General features: G+C 40.8%; 1 pseudogene; it reads right to left on the bottom strand.

Annotated features, from left to right (window-relative positions):
- Positions 1 to 12,176: 12,176 nt before the first annotated feature.
- On the bottom strand, positions 12,177 to 20,672 carry LOC103017078 (B-cell CLL/lymphoma 9 protein-like; annotated as a pseudogene).
- Between the last annotated feature and the right edge of the window lie 279 nt (positions 20,673 to 20,951).

Below are 20,951 nucleotides of genomic sequence, written 5' to 3'. Positions count from 1 at the left end.
GTGGTTGATTTCAGAATTAGGAAAGGATAATTAAATATCTATAAGTTTGTGATGGTATAAATAAATAATTGAATGAATAAGGATGAAGAAAGGACTACTCTTCCTTACCAAAGAAGTCCAATTAATAAATGTAGAAGAAATGAGGAAAACAGAAAATCACCATAGAATACCATAGTAGTTGTTACAGGTACAATCCACCAATGATTGCTAAAATTAGTGAGTAAAAGTTTAAGAGTAACAGGACATTGTATAACCTCAAAGTATCACCTGCCTCAAGATACAGTGGAGAAACCTGGCAGATAATACCTTAACCAAATGAGAACAGTTAACATCATCAATAGTAAGACTTACTGACATCATTTAAACCCTGATAGGATACCCAGTGAAGGGCAAATCTCTCGGGTGTTCTTCCCAATATGTTGGGTTGCCCAAAAATGTCATTCGGTTTTTTCCGTAACATCTTATGATAAACCCGAATGACCTCTTTGGCCAGAAAGTGAGTTAAATTCATTTATATTTTGTTATGGAGACTGACATATTTAGAGTAACTTCTATCACCTTTTTAAAAATAAGTTTCTGTTTACTATGCATTTTCTTTCATTCTTTTACATCTGTCCTACCTTCTATTAACTTGATGAAATTTACTTTATTCTCTGTTTTTTCTTCCTCTGACTTGGAAGCTGCAGAGTGTATTATGTATTTAGTTATGACCATTAAATTTTTATTATAAGTATTTATCTAAATATTTTTCTAGCAAAGTCCAGCGTTATTCAGTATTCCTAGCCCCCTCCTATACAAGGCATCTATCCATAGCATCTATACACTGAATCCTCTTCATCTTCAATAACTGCTCTAATTTTACTTCAACATTTAAAAAACTTTTTATTTGAGTATACATATAACATGTACAATTGGATTAATTTTCATAAAATGGACAATTAAACACACTGTATAAAATGCATGCAGATCAAGAAACAGAATATTATCAGTACTCACAGAAGTCCTCACTAATCCACTCATCCTGGCATCACAGCCTCCCCCTAACCCCTTCCCTGGGTAACCATTACTTGACTTTTAGCAGCATAGATTTGTTTTACCTTATTTTGTACTTTTATGTAAATGAGTTTTTGTAGCATTTACTCTTTCATTTTTAGCTTCTTTCATTCAATATTATTTTTGTGAGATTATATTTTTGCATATAGTAAATAGTTTAGTCTTACTGCTATATACTATTTTGTTGTGTGAATATAAAACTTATTTATACATTCTCCTGTTAATAGGCATTTGAATAGTTTCCAGTCTTGGGCTACTTCTGCTGCCTTTTCATGAACATGTACAGAAGTCTGAAGCCTGCATGACTTTTTCTCCCATTTTAGGTGATCTGTGACTTCTGTCTCAATCCTTTTAGAACTATTTGCCTTTGAATTTCAAAATGTCATAAGAAATTGTTGACAGCATTCCAATCATTTCACCTAGTGGAGTAATTATTTTTACTCTGCACAGTTTCTTTTAATTCAACTACAGTTTTTTCTTTTGTATTTTTAACTTTTTTTAAAGTACTTCATTCACACTCATTATTCATATGCAGGATATCTGTTTTTGCATTTTATGTCTATTACTTTCTATTTTATTATTTCCAGCTTTCTGCCCTTCCCCTCTGCATGCTTTAGAATTTCCTCCTATTCATCTTTCAGGCTACGGATTTGCCTTTCTGCATGTTTGATTCTTTTCTCTATATCTATATCTCTGTCTCTTTGACTTACACTACCATTAAAAATTTGAAATAACTTATTTGTTTTTATAACAAAGCTGGTACTTTTAAATTTCCAGTCTCTTATTTCATCTCTTCTCTTTTTTTCTTAGTTCATGTTTTTCTCTTTTTTCTATATTTCCTTTAAAATGAAAATATGTATTATCTACTTTTTTTCAGTTTCCCAGAATAAATATTTTCTAAAACGATGTTCTTTCTTGGAATGTAGTATTTACTTTCCTTTTTTCTTACAGATTTTTTTCAGAAGTCTCGTTTATCCCTTTGCTTGAGTTAAAGAGACAAGGCTATCTATAACTGTCATTTTTAAATAAACAAACAATAAATAGTATAGATGGAGTCTTGTATTTCCTCTCATTGTACTTGGGTGAATTTCCTGTCTCTCCTTTGAATCTAGGCTGAATGCCTGACTGGACAAACTAATGTCATCTGTTCAGCCATTTAAGTCATTCAGAAGTCTTTTGTTGAGCAGCTAGTTGGGATTATGGATGCTTACGATTAAAACAATGTTTAATTATAAGCTTTTCCTACATATGTTTGAAACTAGTTCATCAAGTTCCAGTTCCACTGAGTTGGGAGAATATTCTGTTTTATTCAGTAGGCTCTAGTTACCAGCCATACTGGTTCAAATTCAACATCAAGAAATTCCCACTACTATGTCCTTTTTGTTTGGTGAAAGGGCATATATTTTTTTCTTCATCACCAGTTTCTTCCCTTCACATACTACCATCCACTTTATATTCACATACTACCATCCACTTTATATGTACAGCAGAAATAGCTCCAAGTGAGGTGAGTTCCATCTCTTCAATGATGCATATTCTAGACACTACTTCTCCAGATTACCACTGCTAATAAACTTCTGAGTCAAAGAAGCCCCAGGGAAAACATCCCTTGCTATCCTCAAGGGATCTATGACTTCTAAACACAGCACACAGATGGTTTCCAACTTCAGTGGTTTCTCCTAACTCTTTCAGTCTTTGTCCTTTCAAACTAAGGGATATTTAGAAGAATGTTCTAGAAAGATCTATTCTTATTTGTCGCAATTCATACTCCCCCATCTTTCTCTCAGTTGTGTGGTAGCTCACTGAATCATTTTCTGCTATGTTTCAAAGGTCATTTTTTTCTGTTAGAAATGTCAGAAATTTTAGAGTACCAGATTGACACTATTACAAAGATTAAATGCTGGTATAATTTTTATATTTCCCTCTTTGTAGTCTTTGAGTCGGTTTTGATGATTAGAAGGGAAGGACTGTTAAAATTGCTTTCACTTCCATCTTCTACTAAACCCGTGTATTTTCAGTATTAGATGTTGTATATCTTTTCTGTTTTTCTTAATGAATACTGTATGGACCTAAGCCTTATAGGGTATAATATCTTGGGACAATTCACCACTTTCTTTATCTGCTTAATAAGTGAGGCTTTTCATAAATTAGGTTTAATACATATGGAGTTTAACTGTGGTTATGGCAACATACTTCCCAATTTGCTCACTTTTTTCTTTCCCTCTTTGATTTTTAATGAGGCAATTATACTCTTTTTCACATATGCAGAATTCTTCTGCTGGGAATAATATTGCGACTTACTTTGCCAATAAAATTTCTGTTGCAGCAATATGGCAGGAAGTAAAGTGTTTTTTCCATAAGAATTCAGTTTTAGTTCATTTCTTGAAGGTTTCCACTGCATAAATCAAATACACTGTAATCTATACATGAATAAGAAAGCTTCTGAAATCGCAAAAGATTATGAGAGATGCTTTAACAGTGCTTTCATACAATCACTTTGTTTTAAAAATTCCTTTGCATGGTAGAGTGGTATGGGGCTAGGGGAAATGCACATGTAAAGTAAGTTATTAAAAATAGCATTTGTGATCTATAAACCTCTCGTTTCCACCCCTTTCACTTTCTTTTAAGATCAGATATGAATCGAGGGCTCTCAGTGCTCAACATCATAAAAACAAGGAAAGAATACAGAAGCAGTGGGGCTGCTCTACAGTATGTCCTTCTGCAAGGGTATCATCTCTTTGAATTATTAAATCTCTTTTAAGAGTTTGTGAGTATGGTTTGATAAAAGAATCTATGGTGTAGTAAGTCAAGACTGGATTAGGAATCAGGTGATATGGGTCTAGTACTGCCCTTGCCCTAAACCAGTTGTGTGACCTTGGGTGAGTCACTTTACTTCTCCAAGCATCTGCTTTTCAATCTTTAAAATAAGGGGGTAACATTAGAGGTCCCCAAGCTTCCTTCCTGTTCTCAGACTCTGAAACACAAAGAGACTCAGGTGTGCGATTACAAATGAGGGGTCTGCTGAAGCTCCTGAGCATGAACAAAAGCAGTCAAGCAGGCAGGGAGATAGAAGTAGTTTCAGTAGCCCCTAGGATATGCTTAGATATTGTCCAACTAAATATTGTGGGAAAACACTTTGATCACTATGCAAATCACTAGAAACTCATTTAGTCAAATACGAGAATAGGCTTGACAGTTTAAAACCAATTGTGACGCCAGTACTGCTGCCTCAGACACATGGCAGATATCACTCATCCTGTCTGAGCATCGGCACTGAGCCCGTTCCTCCCACTCCCCCTCTCAACAGAGCATTCCAGAAACTGCCCCTGTCAGTGAGGGTCAGCATGTAAGATGTCACTGCTCTGCCATCCTAAACCCTAAAGAGTTACTCAATATCCACAGTAAGTTCCATTTTCAGAAACCTGAGGGAACTTGCTGTGCCCTACACTGCTTGCCAATTTATTTACTGAGAAATGCCCTGCCATCTTCCTTGAAGAAACTTCACAACTGAAAATACTTGGAGAAAACTTTGAGAAGAAATTTCTATGAAATATTCTTGGCTTATGGAATTTAGTTTATCTCTACTTTAGTTTTAGTTATAATTGATCCATTGTAAGAACACGATATTAATTCCTTCTTATGCGGATAAAGCTTGAAAAAAGTGAGCAAAGAGCTTTAGAATCTTGCCCTCTGGTAGAAGCACTGCTAGAAACTTTCTACAGAAGTTTCCTGACCTGGAGCATCTCATTACAGTGAGAATATACAGAATGACCTAATTTCAGGACGCACTAGCATACTCCCAGCAAAAGTACACTACTAGATCCTTGGAGAAAGAGTGCATTCTTAATTGCCATTTTCCATTTATATAACAAACAAATATTCAATGTCAAAAACTAAGAGAGGGAGGGAGGGAGGAAGGGAGGGAGAGAGAGAGAAATCTAAAGAGAAAGTTAAAATTGCCTATTATCCCACTATTTTTGAAAAACTGCCATTAAAAGTATTGATATGTAGATATTTTTTAAACAAATCAATAATCAGAACATCTACCTGCTAAAAAGGCCCATTTTTTTTTAGCATTTCTCTGCTCTCAAGCACATTTCATGTGTTGGCTAAAGTTTTTTGAGGTAGAGAAGATTCTTTCTCACCTAATTGAATCCCTCAAACCATAAAACTGAGACACGGCTTTTAACACTCAGGTTTGTGTCCTTTGAATTGTCCATTAGAAACAAAGATATATTTTTATTGGGAATGGGACCCAGAAACTCGAATCAGAACTAAGGAAATGTCCGGATTCGTCAGTCTCCAGTTTCCCTTTTAAGCATTGCCATCTGATTCTCTCCCTTCTCCACCCATCGCTTTGTATAGGATGAGCACTGTTTCAGTATTTCTCTGAAGCAGAATTATGCCATTGCCTGGAGCCCAGTGACAGTGACCTGATGTTTAAATCAGCGTTGTTATAACAGTGAGCATGGAAATGGAGGAGTATGAAGAAATAGACTGCACTTTACTACGTTTTCTAGTGCTTTTTAGCCTATTGGCCCACCTGCAGGAAGGATGGAACTTGAGGAATTATGCTTGTTTACGTTAAGCAACTGGTCTAACTCATCAGCGGAGGAACATTTGGAAAGGTTCTCCTTTCCTTTGGAATGTTGGCCAGTCCTGCATCCTTCCCTCCACACGGTATGAAATGTGAACTGCTCACTAACTAGGATTTTTAGTATCCATGTGCTTTCTGAGGAGTGGCAATGTTCTTCTTACCTGTCAGGGATCAAAAACCATGTGACTGATATTCAAAGAGAACCAGAGGGAATCCCTCTTTTAGGAAAACACAACTGTAAGTGAGATAGTTAAAGAAGAAGGAACAGGGTGAATAATGTCCACTAATGGATGACCACATGCAGCCAGGACACATGTCCCATGTGAATGGGCAGAAGACTGCAGCAAGGTGCTCCTTTTCTCGCTTAAAACTCAATGACAAGGATGATGGGAGGACAGTTCTGGCAATGTTTCTACAAGAGCACATGAAACCCCGAAACACCAGACCCAAATAAAAGAACTGCCAAACCCTAGAGAAAACCATAACCACAGGGACTCCTAAAGCTTTCAGCAGGGCCAAAAAATAAAAAAGACTAAATCCACCAACTTGATTAAATGAGCTATTCATCTTATGGACTGTGGTTCATAATTGTCATCCTATTACTTGGGAATCAAGGATGGATCCTGGTAGTGACCCAGTTAAAATTGAGGGGATAGAAAATTAAATTGTTGTGTCTGGTTTATCTTTTTTTTAAGTGAACAATGAAACAACTGCAAGGCATATACTGCATACTTCATGTCTTGGATCAACAAGGGAGCTATGCCAAATGTCAGATTAAATATTCCACAGCTGAAGTGTTTGCATAACTTTTTGGTGGCTACCATTTAAAGAAAGAAAAACAGTGATGGGCCTTTAAAAAAAATATTCCCTTAACTTGACATGCTCACGGTGTCCTGCCAGCAATTGCTCTCAACTTGGAAGGCGAGGCCACGCATATCTCATCCCTCGAGGGACAGTGCCAGCTGGCAAGCGAGTCTCTGTGTTTCCATTCGCCCCAGGAGCATGAAGTCCCACTGTGCGCCCTGAAGGCCACAGCTGCACTGCTGTACTGTTTAACCATCTCTGCTTTGGCTAAGAAGCAAGGCATTTCCAGAAGGAATCTCCTGGTTCCTGAAGTGTCCGTCATGTTTCAACAATGCGTTTGCAATGGCCATGTGCGTTTTCAGTCTGGGCTGGCTCTGTGGACCTGCACAGGAAAGTGGAGGCAGGTCTCCTTTTGAAACAAAATAATAAGTCTGGACAAATCAGCTTTATTGTCATTGGCTCTGGCGTGGCCTGGATTAATTTTAGCTTTAAGTTTCTAAAGGATCGCTCAAGAGGTGACACTCTTCAATCTCAGATTATTTGAGGGAAGAGAGGGAACTGACATATTTTAAGTGCCTACTAAGTGTCAAGGGCTTTGCATGTATGATCTCAATGACTTTTCCTAACCATCTAAGGAAGTAGTTGTTCCTCTATTCATTTTACCAATGAGGAAATGGAGGCACTGAGAGGGTCATTCCCTTGCCCAAGGTCACGTAGTTAAGAGCACAGGCTGTGAAGTCCAATTGCTTTGTTTTATCCCAGACCTGCCATTTACTCTCTGTGACCTGGGGCAAGTCACTTCACCTCTATTCTCCAACTTTCTCCTCTGGAAAATGAGAATACTAATAGGAATCCTCCATCGAGGACTAAATAATGTGTGTAAAGTGATCAATACCTAAGCTGGTCAATACATTCAGCCCTTGTTACATGACAGTGCAGAGATTTCAACTCATTGCAGCTGCCTTCCATGCTGGTGCTAATGCCACCTGCTCACCAGTTTTGCTGACCAATGCCACTCTTCTCCATGGGGAAGGCTTAAGTCAACACTGATATTCAAGACCCAAAGCTGAAGGCAGATTTAACGTCCTTGTTTTAAAATTATTTTCTCTATTGAGGCAAACAAGGTCTGAAGCTCTGGCTCAGACTCAGGCTCCTATAAGAGAAGCTCTTTCTGAAAAGGAACCAGAAAGAGAGGAGAAATGGTGGGAAGTATAGAGGCTGGAGGGCTCTACTGTCTCATTGTCCAGGCCAGGGGCTTGGATTCAGAACTAAAAGCTGAAAATTACCATGTGATATGTTTTCTCATGACAGCTGATGTCTAGTGTATTCACTGCAGCCAAAATCAGAGTTAAACTGGTGATGCTAACTGATATCAACCATCACAGGGCCTGTCAGCCTGGCCCTCAAGCCCTGCCTGGGAGCTTCCTGGGTGCCAGGCTCTTTGCTGGGCCTTGGGATGCAAAGATGGGTGAGACATGGTCCCTGTCCTTGCAGAGCTCAGACAAGTGATCAAACGAGCCTAAACAACACAGGGACCTTGCTTTCCAGCAAGGCTGTTTAAAATCTAGATCCTCTGAAATCCATTCAGAAAGAAACACGTACTTCATTAGCTGTCTTGTAACCAGAAATTTCTGGAGCTTTGTGAAGAGGCTTAGGTAACTTTCTTTAATAATCCTCAGTGAGAAATCAAAATCCACAAGTAGGAGGGAGGCCCATAATGCAACCAACTCAGTTAATTACTTGGAAGTTTTTCCAGTCTTGCAAGGATTTCTTGGGCACCAGTTGCCCCAATAACTACCCCCAGGGACTTGGAATCAGAAGACCTGAATATAAGTTCCAGTCTTGCCACGTACAAGCTGTATGATTTTAGCCAAAATCACTCAACCTATCTGAGTCATATTTTTTTATCTGTAAAATGGGGAAGATAAATAATATTCAGACTACAAGTTTATTATCAGAGAGTAAATAGATTAATGTCTTTGAAAGCCTTCTTATGCAGTAAAGACTTGTAAATACTTGTTCTTGTTACTTCCTTTCATACTTTCTCTTGCATTCATCTTGGAATCATTTGTATCGTATGACTTTTAGATTCTAAGTTTCTTGCTTTATAGTTTGATGTCTGTGAATATTTCAATAAAGAAAGGGTGGGAAAGAATAGCATCAGTGAGCAATTTTTCAATACCACCTCCATGAAGGACAATAGGTAAAAAGAGGGCATCTCTCACTATTTTATTTTTAAACAATTATTTGTGAATTATTTACTTTATGTCAGGTATTGTGCGAAATACTGTGTGTGTGTATGTGTGTGTAAAATCCCGCAACATTCTCATTCTCACAACAAACTCCTCAGGATATCATCATTTCCATTTTACAAATAAAGAAACTATGGTTTCAAAAGCCTAAGCGATATCCTCAAGGTCAGAAATCTGGAACCAATTGAACTGGGATGTGAATTTCTATCTGCCTAACTCCAAAGTATGGGTTCTAAACTATCCTATATCTGAAGTGATGATAATAATAATCTGAAATGGGAAAGGGGTGACTAATAACGATGTCCACTTATTATGTTTATAGGAAACTGAAATGTGATCATTTACGACTATCTTTGTGGGTTGGATAATAATTATAAATATGTACCTGTGGATAGAAATGTATGAGTTATGATCTAAGCAAAAGATGAGTGAAAAATATAAAAGACTATGTAAATATGTGGTGCTTTTATACAAGCCTCTTCTTTAGCAGGACCTCTATTTTCCCTGAACTGATCTTGAGGGTCTTATATCATTATTGACTCTCTTAGCTAGAAATAATCTCATCAACTCTGAATTCCCAGAGCCTGTTAGAAGAATATTTTTTATGACTAACATTCCTGCCTCTGGACATTTGTACTTGCTGTTTTCGCTGCCTGCAACATTATCCTCCAAGAAACCTGTTCAGCTCATCTGCTCACTTCATGGAAGTGTCTGTTCAAATGTCCCTTAGCAGACTGACCCTCCAGTCACATGACTTGACTAGGTCTTTTCTCATCACATTGTACAAAATAGCCAAGTCCCCCTTACCACGATTTTTCCATTGCCTTACTTTATTTTTCTTCAAAGCACTTCCTACCACTGAATATATTATTTAATATTTATGTATTTGTTTATTGACTGCTTCCATGACTCACATAAAAGCTCTGTAAGAACAGGGAATTTTTTGTTTGTTTATTTATTGCTGCCTCAAATCTAGCACTTGGCACATAGTAGATGCTGAATACATGTCTGTTAAACAAATGAATGAATGAATGAAGAATGAATGAATATGGCCCTTTCTCTTTTGTATCATAGTTGGTTATACACGAGTCTTACCTCACCTAGGAAACTGAACTTTCTGAGGTCAAGGTCTGTACCTGGCTCATTTTTACATCTCTCTAGTTCCTAACACAGTACTCATAATTTGTTTAGTGATTGAAAATTTGCAGAGATTTTATATATGTCTCATTTGTGATCTAAGGACTCTATAATATAGGTTGGTATTTTTATCCCCATCTGTTTTAGTCAGCTTGGCCTGCTATAACAAAATACCACAGACTGGGTGGCTTAAAAAATATACATTTATATCTCACAGTTCTGTAGGCTGGGAAGTCCAAGAATAAGATGGCAGCTGATTTGGTTTCTGCTTAGACCCCTTTTCCTGGCTTGCAGACAGCCACCTTCTCACTGAGTTCTTACATGGTTGGGGAGAGGGGAGGAGAGAGAGAGAGAGAGCGAGAGAGAGCTCTAGCCTCTTCTTCTTATAAGGGCACTAATCCCATTCATGAGGGCTCCACCCTTACCACCTCATCTAAACTTACCTACCAAATCCCCACCTCCAAATACCATCATATTGGGGTTAGAGCTTCAACATACGAATTTTGGGGGGACACCAACATTTGGTCTAAAACACCATCTTACAGATGAGAAACCATAAGTCAGAGAAATGTAATGATTTTTCCAAGGTCGGCGATAATGGATAAGTCAGATCTCAAGCCCAGTTCTTTTCTCTACAAGTCTAGGACTCTCTCTTTGAAGGGCCACTGCCTCTCCCTGTGTTAGGCTCATAAACAACTACTTAACCAGGAAAGAATAAATGGATACTGAAGCAGTGGTCTCTTAGAGGTACAGAGGAGACAGGAACTGTAAAAGCCTTTCATACAGTCAATGTAAACGTAGATTTCTACTTTCAGGTTTTCTTGAATATTATTTTTTAATCAAACATGGTTTTAAATTTTTATTTTGTGATAGGAAATCTATCCTCACACTGTTACCCCCTCTGCCTTCAGGTTGAAGGAATAGAGGCTCTGTGAGGTAGAATAATTTGAATAGGCCAGATAGCAACTAAGTTGAGAGAGACAGGATTTGAACTCAAGCCAGGCTGTCTCTTTTTATACCTCCAAGGGAGCTCAGTTCTTAATATGGCCATTGAGAAAACACTGTGTGTCCTATTTGGCTTGCTTGCTCTGGTGGGCATGGTTTAGAATAGAGTTCTCTTCTCCCACAGAAGTAGAAAAGACATAAGCCTCTGAAAACGTGAAGCTTTGGTTATTAATTCTTCCCTCCTAAGTGTGTGCGTGTGTGTGTGTGTGTGTGTGTGTGTGCGTATACACACAAACATATATATTTGGGGGGACATCCTTAAAGGACATGCATTTTTTTCCTGGATTTGATGAGCTCTTTAATCTCCAAATACTTGTGTAATCTGTCACTAAGCCCCAGAATTCCTGAAACCCTTATATAAAGTCAACCCAGATTCCAAACTTAATGAGATTTATCCACTACTAATCTCCATATCTATTTTTAACAGAAATATCTTACTTATTTTCAAGACAGAACATGTCTCTATAACATGCCATTGCAGCAAATTCTACATCCTTGTAGATCAGAGTATAAGACAGAGTACAGGGTTAGATCTCAACCCAGAGAATTCTTTATCTTTTATGTTTTAGGTTGGACTACAGATAGAAGGAAGAACCGTGGGGTTTAGACATTAAGCAGACTAATTCAAACTCAAAGCTACATTTAAATTTGTTTGCCTGGGAATGCCTGATTATGTAATTCCATTCTCTGTTCTACCCTACCATGGGCCAAAACAAACCAAAACAAAATCCAAAACCTGCCTTGTTTGATGCCAATAATAAATTCACATGATAAGCTGCCTTTCCCCGGTACCCACTATACATAAAAAATTGCAGGGACCGAGTGTGACCTAAGCCAAGAACCTTCAGAGGAGCCACTTCAGAAGGTCTCCACCTCTGAAGCCAACAATGCCAATCCTTCTTCGGAACTGTTCATTGGAAGTGGATCCATCTTTTAAGGTTAGCTTGGGAAGAGAAGCAGAAATGCTTGGAAGACAAAACAAAGATGCCCATTCTACTTTTTGCACCTACAATATGAAGGATTTTGCCTGATTAAGAGGGTGCTAAGGACCATTAAAGCTCCAATATTCTCCGATGATCTGATTTTCCCCATATAACACGCTGTTCTGCCAATCCCAATCTTATTTTCTTTCTTCACAGAAATCCAAACAACTTGACATGGAGTAGGCAGTTTAATATGATTTCCCTGTGAGTAAAATAAAATGAATTTTCTGAGGTTGGAAATTGATTCACAGCAAATCAGTGCTGGAACAATCATTTTCTTCTTTGGCCTCTTATTCTGGATTCACAAGCCACACAGCACATGACACAGACAATTAGCTATTTATCCTACTTCTGGCTGGCTTCAGAAAGCATCAGAGTCCGTGCTAGAATAATGAAGAGAACACAGGTATGCAGCATTTCCAGCAAATCCAGAGTTCCTGGGAATTAAATGTTTTCAAACTTCAAAATGTACTAAAGCAGCTTCTTATTTAAAGTGTTGACACGGTAAAGGATCCTTTTCTTTAGCAGACAATCACTTTGCCAGCTTTTCTATTTGGCAAGTCTAAATTTTTATAAGTTGTATTTATTTAAAGTGAGCACACCCGTGAATAAACAGTGAGCATTAACCTCAGGAGAGTGACATAATTCCTGGTGGACAGGCTGGAGCTGGTCTTTGGAGCCTGTGGCAGCAAGGCCATGAGGGCTCCTCACTGTCATTGCATTTAGAAGCTAAGAATCTTGGACATGACATTTCTTAAAAGCACATATTTATTGCTCCCAGTTGTATATGACTACTTCCAGAGTACTTTCATCATGATACCTAAGCAAGGTAAATAGAAAACATTTTTAAAATGAAGTCTTCTGAAGAGTCATTCTTGAATGTAAGTAAAAATAAAGTGTCAAAATAGCAATTCAAAAAAAGAGGATGGCTGCAAAATGTTAAGATGTAGGCATGTACTCTGAATATTTTCTGAAGTAGACACAGAGACCTTTCTCTCTTCTCCATGTTGCACTCTGTATTTCCAAGCCCTCATTTAACTAAGCAGGGAATGGTTGAAATAAGCTGCTTTGAATATGAAACTAATTTGGGGAGGCTACAAAAGAGTCATTTTATAATAGCACCGGATCTGATAAAATTTTAACCTCCAAGTTTTCCTGAGGGACACTGTGAGGAAGATTTGTACTAAAATCCCCAGTTTCCAAGGCTTCAAGAGACACCACTGGCAGTGCAGGGCTGTCATCAGCATCACTTTCCACTTGATATGATGTGCGAGGTGCTTTCTGAGCCTATGCAGAACCATCATGTTAGAGACTGAATGTTTGTCCCCCCAGAATTCACATGTTAAAAAACCTAACCCCCAATGTGATGGTATTAGGAGGTGGAGCCTTCGGAAGGTGATTTCATGAGGGTAGAGCCCTCATGAATGGGACTAGTGCCTTTAAAAAAGAGACCCAGAGAGCTCTGTTGTCCCTTCTACCATGTGAGGACACAGCAAAAAGACAGCCATCTATGAACCGGGAAGCGGGCTCCAACCAGACAACAAATCTGCTGGAGCCTTGAATTTGGACTTCAGCCTCCAGAACTGTGAGAAATAAATGTCTGTTGTTTAAGCCCCCCAGTCTATTACAGCATTTTGTCATAGCAGCCTGCACAAAGACACATAGTAAGCCCTGATACTCCCTGACTGCACTGCTAAGAAGCAAACTTTATAAACTTCCCCTTCCTTCTTATAAACTCCAGCATTTTACCCACAGCACCTTGTAAGCCCATACAAATCCGTCACATGTTGCTTAGCTTCTTTAAAGCTATTTATAGCTCAGGTTATATCCTCCTCCGACTCCTCTTTTTTTCTCCTCATTTCATAAATTGAGTGTCATGTTTCAACTTGTGAGGCTTGTTTTAATTGTTCCCTCCATCATTCCCCATGTTAGGGATAATTTGCAGTGGTTAGAGAAAAAAATTTATGCATCTGCCTAACATTCAGTGAACATCTACATGCAAAACATTGTGGAGCATCCAAAGTTGAATCAGGGTCAGATCCAACTCTCACATAGTTTCAATTTATAGGAAAGATAAAACATAAAAAAGTATGTTACAAGAAAAGGACGGAAGAAACTGTTAGATATTAGTAGCAAGTTCCAAGGAAAATGACATTTGGTCTCCCCTGGAGATCAGGAAGAGTCTCATGGAAGTCATTTTTGGATTGAGCCTTGAAATATTCTTTTTAATTTTATAGGAAGCAATATATTTTATTTTTCTGACATCACAGCCCCAGCAAGTGGTTTTGTACTGAATTTAATGGAAGTTCCGCAGAACACTTTGTGTGTGGGAGCAGGAAGAAAGGGAAGGAACCACAAAATTTCCAAAAACAAAACCAAAATCCTAGATAACTGTTAGCATCCGTTCCATCCCACATTAATAAAATTCACCTGGAAATTCCGCATAAAAGGAGACCAGAAAACAAGAGTGGAGGCAAAAGAGGGCATGCTGGCAAAGAAAAAGTCACCCGGGAGGAGAAAGCCACAGAGCATTCCAGGGACAGACCTCACTCTCCCTCCCAAAACCAGGAGAATGCTCAGCAGGGATGTTGATAATGATGTTGAGGCTTTACTAGATCTATCTCCCCAAAATAATGCTGAGTACGCAGCACCCAAGGGAAAAGAGGGGAGGGAGGCAGGGCGTGAGCAGGCTGGGGGTGGGCACGAGGGAAAGAAGCACACTTAATGGAGGAGATAGTGAAGGGTGAAGGAGGTGGATGTGTATATCGAGAGAGACAGACAGTGCTGAGGTGCACTTAAACTGAAAAGCAATGTTTCATTATTAAAAAAAAAAAAAAGATTTCCTTATTATTCCTACCCTACACTTAACTTAGTTTTTTTTAAATTAATTGTGTGTCTGTGTGTGTGTGTTTCATTAATATTTTGCTCTTGCCTGAGAGAGGCCAGTGATTGTATTGGGTTGGGGCTTGGCATGGTTACACCTGTACCAGGAAGGATGCCCAGAGTTTCCACAAACCATGGACCTCCCAAGCCAGGCAAAGCTAATACATTCTGGGGGCTGGTTTGCCCATCATCCCCTGCGCAAAAACCCAGGTCTAGGACCCCAGGGCTGTTTATGGCCTGGGACTTCCCCTCATGGAACCATTTCAGTGTCTGGCTGGGCTTCTCAGGTGGAGTGTAGAGGACAGGTCCAACTCAGGTATGACTTCCTGCAGATCTGGGTCCGAAAAGACTGAAGACAGGCTATTCCCCAGCACAGTGATGGAGTCAGGACCCCTCGGGCCCCCAGGCTTTTAAAGTGCTGAATTCTAAATCAGGTGTTAGAATGGCCAAATGTGCCTTCTCCTGGGACACCCATGTCTCCAGGAAGTTGCTCTGCCTCCATTGGGGCCATGGTAAGAAAATGATACCTGCTGTGGAAGAGACTCATCTTGGAGGGAACTCCTGCGAAAACCCATCTGTCCTTGAGATGCCATCTCAGGCTCCTGGGACCCAAGACCCATCATAGGATTGTGTGACATCAAATCAGACCCCACTGAAACACCATGAGGAAGCATGTTGGTTCCCATGGTAACCAAGGAGGGCATCTGGTTATAGTGAGGAGTGGCTGGGTCATTCCCATGGGGTTGAGTGTTGGCATCAGAACCTGAAATTTGAGGATTTATATGTATTAATGCCCATTCCTGGCAGGTTATTCATTGATGAGAAGTTGAGTGAAGGAGCTGGAGGGGAGCTTGTCATCTGAGTCGATTGCCGTCTTGATGGTATGATGGAATAATCAGGTAGAACTGGACATTGCAAACTTGAACATTTAAGACACCACAATGGAGAGCAGGTTTGGGGAAGGATAGGCTCTGGAGGCGAGTTGTACTAGAGAGAAGACATCTGGATATTCACAGAAGCAGATCATCCACAGAGCAGCAGCAAACCCTAAGAAGGCTGTTTAATGAAGGCAGCAGTGTCTGGGCCTGCCATCAGGCCTACCATGTACAATGGAATCTGGAGGCACTTGAGGTTTCCTGAGGGTGAGCCCAGCATTGATGACTGGACAGTACATGGTGGGAGGTTGCAGAGGGTTCAGACCAGGAGAATGCACGGGGCTGCTTGCCACAGATTTATTCAAGGACTTTTGTCCCGGGCCATTTCAAACTGGAGGAGCTGTGTTGAGGCTAATGGGGTTTCTAGAAGGGTTGAGATGTATTGGTGGCTAAGACAGAGCTGGGCGTTAGTCCTTCTGGTGGGTCCGATTGTTTCTCTGAGATTCTGCAAACCACCGTTGCTTCCTGGACCTTGAGACACGGAAAGCATGGCCTAAAGCCCAGGACACACTCCTGCTGAGGGTGCTCACCAGATGGCAGAGGAGCCATCTTCTGTGCCGCAGGCAGCATCTCAGGGCCACCTGAGTGCAAGTCATCATCTCCCCAGGGCTCACTGAGCCTCTCATCTTTCGAGGTATCGTCTGAAAGTTGGATCCCTTGTTGACATTTAAATGGACATTTCCCTTCATGACATTAAGGACCATCCCAAACTCAAATTCCCAACCAGGGCTCATTGGTGGGGAATTGTTTTTGGAAAGTTACCCTGGCAGGACTACAGGAAAATGGGAATGTTCACTGGGAGCCTGGGATCATGCTAGTCATCTCCATGTTGGACCTTATTCCTGTTATGCTTATCCCAGGGAGACCACCTTGAAATTTCTCTGCAAGCTGCTGTTGAAACATCTCTGCAGACAATCTTTGGGGATTTTGGAAGCAATCCCATCAATCAAAAAGACCCCCCTGGCCAGGAATGAAGTTTCAATTATTTGGAATGTTTGACATGTTGTCTGGCCAACTGACTCCAGAAAGATGTGGTCTGGATGCAGGGTTGGTGACATTTGCCCTTCCGTTTCAGAGATTATCATTCCTGCAAATCCAGGAAGGCATATCTGATCCCTGGTATGTTGGAGTCGAGGGCCGTGTCCTTAAGAGCAGAGAACATGGTGTAGTCATACTATCAGAAGATGGTTCTGCTTGCCCAGGCGCCCAGCCTTCACTAGGGGTCATCTGGTATCTAGGGAGAGGCCCTTAGAGAAATTCGAAGGTCCATGCAGATAAACCTCTGTAACCTGGAGGGAGCACTAGGGTACAGCCACTTTTCCCTGATACCTCTTCTTCTGTTTATTAAAAACTCCTGCTATAATTTCAGCCAAACTATCTGCTCAGGAGTCATATGATCTGGGTGGTTGGGTCTTAGGGGCCCAGACTGGGAGCTCATGGAAGGTGGAATCACTTCATCTGGACAAAAGGGCATATCTCTGTATCCTGGAAGGACAAGTGGAGCTTCCACAGCTGTCTGGGACCCAGGTCCCCTACCTAAGCTTTGTTACTAAGCCACTCTGGCCTGTATCAACCCTTCTGGTTTCTTTGGAGGTTCATTTAACACTCCAGCATTCTGCATGCCTTGTGCTGCTATGAATGTCTTTTCATCAGGGGAAAGCATGCGTTAGATTTGAGAGTTTGTAAGGAGTGCGCCCGATGCTGAAGCTGCTCATGATGTAGTCTATCTGGGTTTCTCCCAGGGTGGGGGGATCTCCACTGGACACTAGTGGAGGGAGGTGGGGAAGGAGTACATTGGGATCTGCCAGGACCATTGTCCCTGTAGGAGACAGAGGTAACTGCTTGGTTTGGGGGCATCAGGCCTGGCGCCGTACCATGTCGGAGCAGTGGAGTAGAGCTGGCAGGGCTGCCTGCAGAAGGAATCAGTTTGTTCTCTACCCCAGGCTTATCGCAGGGGACATATGGGAGCAGCAGGTGTGGGTGCTGGTGCCAGAATGCACAGAGTTGGCTGCGGTTTGGTATTCAGGGAAGAATTCCAACCCTGGTTGGCTGGAACTGGGAGAGGTTTCAGGTCATTCCAAAGGCACATATCTGCCTGTTCACAGAGGTTTGCTTCTCTCTGTCTTGCTGCTGGGGATGTCATGGATGTGAAAAGGGGCAGCAGTTTCAACTTGACCCTTAGTGCAGAATCTGCAGCTTGAAAACATACACACCATTTGGTCTAATGTCTTTGGAGCAGGTGTGGGCTTTGGATAATAGTCTGGCTGTGGAAAGGTCTGGAAGAGCTGTGGGTCACGTAATATGATGGGGTCATCAGTGGGTTGTGCACTGGGAATCCTGGGACTTTAGTGGTCAGCAGAATTCCATTCATCAGTCCCAGGAGCTCTGACCAAAGCAGTGAGGCGGGGGGGCGGGGGGGGGGGCGGGGGGGGGAATGGTGAATACCTTGCTCCCTTGGCACCATTTGCAGCCCCATTCTTCAGGTCCAGGCTCCCACCAGGCCCAAGGAGTGCTTACACTGTATGGCTCCCACTCTTGGAGTCATAAAGAGGGGGGACTAGGATTGACTGGCCAGCCCCCTTGTTTTCTCTGCCTAGAGAATTTGAAAGGCAGGTGGGGATTCCCAGATGGGGTCATCACTGTAAGGGAAGGCCATCTTCTCCTGCTTTGACTTGGACTCTTTTTTTTTTTTAACAACCTTATTGGAGTACAATTGCTTCACAATGGTGTGCTAGTTTCTGTTCTATAACAAAGTGAATCAGCTATACATATACATATATCCCCATATCTCGTCCCTCTAGCATCTCCCTCCCACCCTCCCTATCCCACCCCTCTAGGTGGACAAAAGCACCAAGCTGATCTCCCTGTGCTATGCAGCTGCTTCCCACTAGCTATCTATTTTACATTTGGTAGTGTATATATGTCCATGCCACTCTCTCACTTTGTCCCAGCTTACCCTTCCCCCTCCCCGGGTCCTCAAGTCCATTCTCTATGTCTGCGTCTTTATTCTTGTCCTGCCCCTAGGTTCTTCAGAACCATTTTTTTGTTTGTTTTTTTAGATTCCATATATATGTGTTAACATACAGTATTTGTTTTTCTCTTTCTGACTTACTTCACTCTGTATGACAGACTCTAGGTCCATCCACCTCACTACAAGTAACTCAATTTTGTTTCTTCTTATGGCTGAGCAATATTCCATTGTATATATGTGCCACATCTTCTTTATCCATTCATCTGTCGATGGACACTTAGGTTGGTTCCATGTCCTGGCTATTGTAAAAAGAGCTGCAATGAAAAGATACTTAATACAATTTCAATTTTCTTAAATTTACCAAGGCTTGATTTGTGACCCAAGATATGATCTATCCTGGAGAATGTTCCATGAGCACTTGAGAAGAAAGCGTATTCTGTTGTTTTTGGATGGAATGTCCTCTAAATATCAATTAAGTCCATCTTGTTTAATGTATCATTTAAAGTTTCTGTTTCCTTATTTATTTTCATTTTGGATGGTTTGTCCATTGGTGAAAATGGGGTGTTAAAGTCCCCTATGATTGTGTTACTGTTGATTTCCCCTTTTATGGCTGTTAGCATTTCCCTTATGTATTGAGGTGCTCCTATGTTGGGTGCATAAATATTTACAGATGTTCTATCTTCTTCTTAGATCGATCCCTTGATGATTATGTAGTGTCCTTCTTTGTCTCTTGTAACAGCCTTTATTTTAAAGTCTATGTTGTCTGATATGAGAATGCTACTCCAGCTTTCTTTTGGTTTCCATTGGCATGGAATATCTTTTTCCATCCCCTCACTTTCAGTCTGTATGTGTCCCTAGGTCTCTTGTAGACAGCATATATACGGGTCTTGTTTTTGTATCCATTCAGCCAGTCTATGTCTTTTCCTTGGAGCATTTAATTCATTTACATTTAAGGTAATTATCAATATGTATGTTCCTATTCCCATTTTCTTAATTGTTTTGGGTTTGTTATTGTAGGTCTTTTCCTTCTCTTGTGTTTCCTGCCTAGAGAAGTTCCTTTAGCATTTGTTGTAAAGCTGGTTTGGTGGTGCTGAATTATCTTAGCTTTTGCTTGTCTGTAAAGATTTTAATTTCTCCCTCCAATCTGAATGAGATCCTTGCTGGGTAGTGTAATCTTGGTTGTAGGTTTTTCCCTTTCATCACTTTAAATATGTCCTGCCACTCCCTTCTGGCTTGCAGAGTTTCTGCTGAAAGATCAGCTGTTCACCTTATGGGGATTCCCTTGTATGTTTGTTGTTTTTCCCTTGTTGATTTTAATATTTTTCTTTGTATTTAATTTTTGATAGTTTGATTAATATGTGTCTTGGCGTGTTTCTCCTTGGATTTATCCTGTATGGCACTCTGCACTTCCTGGACTTGATTGACTATTTCCTTTCCCATATTAGGGAAGTTTTCAACTATAATCTCTTCAAATATTTTCTCAGTCCCTTTCTTTTTCTCTTCTTCTTCTGGGACCCCTATAATTTGAATGTTGTTGCATTTAATGTTGTCCCAGAGGTCTCTGAGACTGTCCTCCATTGTTTTCATTCTTTATTCTTCTCTGCGGTAGTTATTTCCACTATTTTATCTTCCAGGTCACTTATCCATTCTTCTGCCTCAGTTATTCTGCTATTGATTCCTTCTAGAGAATTTTTAATTTCATTTATTGTGTTGTTCATCATTGTTTGTTGGACTTTGACTCTTTCGTGGTGGAGTTCCTCCCTTTAGGGTTACTGGACTGCACTGGTTGAATGACTGAGCCTGCAGTCACAGACAGGGACAGGCTCTCTGCGTTCTTCTTGGACCACAGCAGAAACAATTGCTGAGTCAGTGACAGTGGCTTGCTGCTTGCTGGGTGCGTTCCTTCATGTTGGCTGCCAGTATCCCTTGTTCCTCTTTGTTTTTCTGTGCTTTGGAAGTGGGTCTTGCAGCTTCAGCATTCTCGGAGTGGGCTTCCTGCTGCCAGAGGAGAACCTTGCATGTTGAGGGCACACAGTACAAAAGGGTCACCATGCTGCCATGCTGATCCTGGAGCTCTGGGGTCTAGAAGCCATGTTTTCAAAGGCAACCCCCACCTTTCGGGAGTTCAATTTGCTCTTCAATCTACATTGGGACACAAAAGAACTTTCCAAAGATGATCTCTGCCACCTTAACTGAAGTGACTTTCTAGGTGAAAATTGGGCTGACACCAGCTAGTTCCACATTTAGTCCCTGGAGGCAGGGAACAGGGAGTGGGCTTGGGTCCAGGTCCCAGCCAACTGTTCAGCTGGGTGGCAGCCTCCCCTCTTCTGT

The sequence above is a fragment of the Balaenoptera acutorostrata genome, chromosome 2, assembly GCF_949987535.1.
Source record: "Balaenoptera acutorostrata chromosome 2, mBalAcu1.1, whole genome shotgun sequence".
Classification (NCBI taxonomy): domain Eukaryota; kingdom Metazoa; phylum Chordata; class Mammalia; order Artiodactyla; family Balaenopteridae; genus Balaenoptera; species Balaenoptera acutorostrata.
The sequence above is the reverse complement of the archived record's forward strand: the minus strand, read 5'-3'. Positions and strand labels throughout refer to the sequence as shown.